The following is a 5,911-nucleotide window of genomic DNA, read 5'->3' as shown; positions in this document are numbered from 1 at the left end:
CCTCTGCTACCCAGCCAACCCCAGCCCTCACACTCCATGACAGAGGCATGCGCCTCTACTACCCAGCCACCCCCCAGCCCTCACACTCCAGGTTGTGTCTCTGCTTCTGCCAGCATTACCTGTTTGTGTGGGTCTGTCTCTGTGACTATTTGCTGGCTTGTTTTAGAGATGGGGTCTCCCTTTAGAGACTAGGCTAGTCTCAGTCTACCTGCCCCTGCCAGGAGCTGTGCTTAAGGGTATGATCATCACACTCAGATCATAAATGGTTTTGGTTGTTGTTTGTTTGTTTGTTTAGGGATGAGGTTGTGGGGTGTTTTTCATTTTTCTTCCCCCCCCCCCGCCTTTTGGTTTTTCAAGACAGGGTTTCTCTGTGTAACAGCCCTGGCTGTCCTGGAACTCACTTTTGTAGAACAGGTTGGCCTTGAACTCACAGAGGTCCACCTACCTCTGCCTCCAGAGTGCTATGATTAAAGGCGTGCGCCACCACCACCCAGCCTGGTTTTTGTTTTCTATCTCAGCGTTTTGAATTTTAATTTCCTCGGTGCTAATGACTGAGCTTTTTTTCATGCAGTGATTGGCTGTTCTATCTTTGGTGAAACCCTGTCACTGTTTCGGGAACTTTCTATAGAGACACAGACACTTTCAGCATCATTTGGAAGTAACAGCTTCCCCAAGAGAGACATCGTTCTGTGGCTGTGCTGGGGCTTGCTGTGTGATCTGTCTCTACCTCCTCATCTGTGAAACAGGGTGTGCGTGACTCTGTCTGTTCACACACAGGGAAGTACGGCAATCCCCAGATCGTGTAAGCACCTTGTGAACGTCCAATGTGGTGATGATCATGGCTAGCTCCTGGGTGGCTCTTCCTTGCTAAAATGGTTGTCTCACAGAGAGAGGGTAGAGAGCTATTCAAGCAGAGCCTCCAAACCAGTGCCACCCACCCAGTGAGTTCAGAATTATTGTTTAGAGACACCCAACAGGTCCCTTCCATGGCCCAGGGAGGACGAGGGCTATGCTCACAAAGCAGCAAGAAATTGACCTCATCACCTGATCCCCAGATGGCCCAGGGCTCAGTTCCTCCATGAGTAATGGAGGAGAAGGCATTGGGGGAAGCGAAATGGCCTTTCAAAGTCTGACCTCCAACCCTGTAGGCTCCACACGCTTGCCAGTCTACACGTATGTCTTTCCTCTAGCCAATCCCCTGCTCTGTGGGGACCCATGTGACTTCTACAGGAAACCTGAACCCTAATTTAAGTGTCTCTCTGGCTGGGTCTTCTCCCTCTGGGGCAGTGGGGTGGGAAGGAGGGCAGCTGTGTAGGAAACCAACACGGGCAGAACTGGGGCTGGTGCCAGGTGCCACAGACATGGAGACGAGGTAACGAGAGGTTATGCAGCTTAGCAGAGCCTGAGCTGCCGGAGAGGGAGGAGTGGAGATGGGGTGCTGGGGTGCAGTGGGTAGCCTGCAGAAGGAAGGCATTCCAAGGCGGGGGCTTCAGAAGCTCTAGATGATCAAGCCAGGGAGAAGCAGAGGCACCCACAGGCTGGGGTACAGAAGTGAGAAAGACGAAGGGCAAGGAACAGAGCTAGGCAGGGGTGAGATCAACCTCTGCCTCCCCCTCCCAGCCCTTCATCTCCACTAAACATGCTCTCCACGCTCATGGTCACCTCCTTGACTATGGGCAGCCCTGCTCAGCCATAGCTCCCCATCAGGACTCTTGGCACCCTGGCAACCCCACACCCTGTTCTTCCCCAGCTACCTCCTGAGTGCCACTCTCAATACCCACTGCCTCCAGGCTCTAGCCTCAGAGGCCCTGAAAAACAATGTCCTTCCCATTTGGAGATCAGGCAGGTCAGGGCCGCCAGGCCACGCCTCTGCTCCTGCCTGCCTTACCAGGCCAACAAGGCGTCTTCTCTTCTACAGAGACCATGACATGTGAAGGAAGGGTGGGAATGTGCTGGGCAGTGGAGCTGAAGCCCGACTGACCGGAAAGACATTAGCAACCACCCCAGGGGTGCCCAGAGGCTCCAGAGCCAGAGGGGTCCCCTCCCTCCTGTCACTAAATAAAGTCTGAAACATGGAACTCGCTGAGGAAACTGAGGCATCTGCCCATTCTTCATGGAGCAAATATGTTTGGAGCATCTCACAACAATGAGTAAAGTCAGGCTTGTTTTTGCCCTTATGTAGCTCAGTCAAATCAGGGAGATGAGTAACCGCCCAGCAGCTTGCTGCTGCCACAGAGGGCGCCCAAGGAACAAACCGCTAATGCACACTTTGGCTGTGACTGGGAGAGCTTTTCCAGAGATTTAACTGAGGTAGGGAACACCTGACTGTATCGACACATCCTATCCGCTGGGATCCCAGCTGAACAAAAGAAAAAGGGGAAAACGCTGAGCCAAACATTCCCTTCTCTGCTTCCTGATCTGCTCAGGGCTATTCTTATCTTGTCTTCTCCAGCACGAGGGACTGCACCTTCAAAAGTAAGCTCTCCCCAATTCCGCACACTGTTTCTTGCCAGGTATTTGGTCACGAGGAGAACAGTAACCGATACGATATTCAGGGATAGAGTCAGGGTGACGTGTCGTGTTGGAACTGACCTAAAGAGGGCATTTCCAGGCAGACGGGAGAGTGAGTGTGAGATTCTGAGGTGGAGGAGACATGACCCATTGCAGAAGGGCAGCATGGCCCGTGTGGGTGGAACCAGCAGACAGGAGGTGGTGCCGGCTGGAGAGGTCCAGGCGAGGAACCTGGAGAAGACCCGAGGCACAACGAGCTGCTGAGGAGATTCACTCCTGTAAATCCTTTCGTTTATGGGGGTGAGGGGCGTGGCTGCCCATGAGGCCTGTGCTTTGGCAAGACCTACCCTCGGGTCTACGAAAGGAATCGTGCAAGACAAGAATGGTGGATGAAAATGAGCCAGCAGCCTCTCCAGGGAGAGAGTGGTGGTTAGGCCTAGGATAGATGAAAAGGCGCTACAGTGACTTCCTCACTATCTCCATGGCAGACCCTCTACCCCAACTGTCCCCTTGAGACTGCAAGAGCAATTGGTGAGCCACTGGGGATGTATTCTAAGAACTGGTTTGAAGTCTCTTCTGTCTGACCCTGCCTCTCACAGCAGGCGCTCCCTGTTGGGGGCGGCACAGGTGCAGCCCTGGTGACAAGGGACACGAGCAGCTTTAACCACCTCCTCATCACACCGCATAAAGGTGCAAACGTCTTCTGTTAGCCAATCAAGGAGCCACAAGAGATGGGCATGGTACCGCCATGCATGCCCAACACTTGGGAAGTAGACACAGGAGGACCACAAATGCAACGCCAGCCTGACGACATGATGAAACCAGCCTGAGACACAGTCACAGCCCCATGTCTTAAAATTCAGAAAACATGGGCTTAAAATTCAGAAAAGGTTGACTCAGCTGGGAAAAGTGCCTGCTCTTAAGCCTGAGGACCTGAAGTCCAATCTCTAAAACCCACGTGGTGGAAAAGCAGAGACTGCTGCAAGGTGCCCTTTGACACACACACATGCAGGCACGCACACGCGCGCACACTGGGGGGGGGGGTCTATCCAGTACTTCCATCTCCCTTTGGGTCCAGCACAGACCACACAGCAGAAGACAGGCAGCGAGAGCCCGGGAGCCCCACTTCACTTCATCTCTAGGATTTCTGTGGACTGTACAGTCAACGCACAAAGTTCGACCTCAACACTGGGGGGTCTCTAGACTCAACTTGAGCCCTGTGGGAAACAAGGCTGGGCCCTTGCTGACCTCCATCACCACACAAGACTCCTGGTTGAGAGCATCTACTGTGGATGCCTGGCTCTGTCCCCCCAGTTCTCCTCACTGCAATCCCAGAACAGCCTTCCTCCCAGAGCCTCCTGGGTCCTTGTCCACTTGTTCCAGGGACCATGGCTTAGCGTGCCAGGGACTTCAAAGAGAGGAAACTCTGAGTCCAAACTCAAAAGAGTTAACCAGGGATGAAATCACAGCTACCCACGCATCTCACAGTTAGATAACAAGGAAACCCTTCCAATGGCCTTCGTTCTCCGCTGTCCCTGCTTCCTGTGGGTAGGGGAGTGATTGCCAGCATGGACACTCTCCTGGCTGCTTCTCGGAACCTCGGCACGGGCTTGGGTCTGAATACTTTCATGCAGAAGAAAGGAACACTTCCAGGTGGAAACCTTCCAAATGTGTCTTCCCAGCCACCTTGTCACCAGATTGTCCCGAGCACAAACTTTCTCAGGAATTATCTTTGCCTTTGGCTCTTCACACAGAAAGGTCACATAGTTGTCTGCTTCTGATAGCACACATGCAGCCGGGGAAACGGCTTCAGAGGGTTCCACAGCTGGAATGGCCACGGGAACGCCTGATGAAGAAAGGGGAGATGAGGTCACGATGAAGACGGAAGAGGGAAGGGAAGCAGGGGGCGGGGAACCTCACACGGCCATCTCATTCCTTTACCTTCCTCTCCTAAGCTACAGTTTTAGTCATGGCCCACCACTGCGTGCTAACAAACAGAGAAACATCAGCCAGAAGCAGGGACACGCCAGTGTCGACCACCACGTCAACACCTAAATCTTGGTTTCCGGTATTGTCCACTAAAAAGAACTAGAACTCCTCGGTAAAATGGTTAGTTCAGGTTAAAGCAGAGAAGACACCAAGCATGCCTGGAACATTGTGTTATGCCAGAACATAGAGTACCGAGAGACTGATGGAGACATCAAAAGACAAAGGAGCCAGCTCAGACGGGCCAAGTAGGAACTTACCAGGGGTGGAAACAGTGGGGAAGTGGGGAAAGAAGGGAATATCAACACAGCTCCCCATAAGGAAGTACTAAGGAAAAGGAGCTGTATAGAGAGGACCCGGCAGATGCCACTGAAACTAAGCAACCAATGGTAGAATTTCCAATGGGTGGAAAAGGACACCACGTGCTGCCTGACGTCAGAAATACCCAGCGTAACCTCCGCAATAATCTTACCGAAAATGCACAGCCTGAGACCACCAGAACCTGGGCAGCAGCACTCTACCAAAGTGCTGTCCTGTGCTGTCCAAAACATCAAATACAAGACACAAAGAACGGGTGGTGATCCCGAGATTGGAGGAGGCTGACGTCCATGACGACTAAGTGCAATGGGTGACCGGGGACAGTGAGTAACAGATGTCAAGGAGAAAAGACACAGGTGACTGATGAGTGTGAGCAGGGACCATGAGCTAGATGACAGTGTTGGATCAATGCTAGAATCCCTCATTTGGACAACTGTGGCTTTGCAAGGGTACACCTTTACCAACAGGTAATGAGGAATTTAGAGGGGACAGAAACAATTATCTTCAACATATTCTTAAATAATTCAGGAAAGAATGTGTATGCCATCGTATTACATGTTGTTTCACAGATGTGTAATGCAGAGGCTATGCACATACATGAACACAAAACGATAATCTAAGCAAGTAAAACAGTGACGGCTGCCATAAAAGGCACGTGACGTTCAAATAAAATGTAATAAACTATTAGTAGCCCAGGTCACATGGGGCGTGCCATGAGGGCTGTTTGCATTCACCTGGTGTTCACGTGGTCTTACACAGCACCACCCCCATTAAAATCAGGTGCTTTGGCTTACACAGGGGCACAGAGCACACAGTGATTAAGCTACTTGCCCGAGCTTCCCTATCTGCTGAAATGACAAAGCTAGGAAGGGACACCACGCCAGCCTGTCTGGCTTGAGTCTGTGCTCTTGGCCAGTCCACTGCACTGTGTCCTGAGCCATGCAGAAAGCTGAGCATGGAGCCACACACAGAGCACGCAGAGCAGATCTCATTGCCATGTTCTCCCCTCCCCCTCTTCCTCCTTTCCTCTCCCTCTCTCTCATGCACACATACACGGATACATATGGACATCCACGCACAAGTCTCTCTCACACAC

Source organism: Microtus ochrogaster, chromosome 5 (assembly GCF_000317375.1).
Source record: "Microtus ochrogaster isolate Prairie Vole_2 chromosome 5, MicOch1.0, whole genome shotgun sequence".
NCBI lineage: Eukaryota > Metazoa > Chordata > Mammalia > Rodentia > Cricetidae > Microtus > Microtus ochrogaster.
This window is presented reverse-complemented; position numbering follows the sequence as displayed.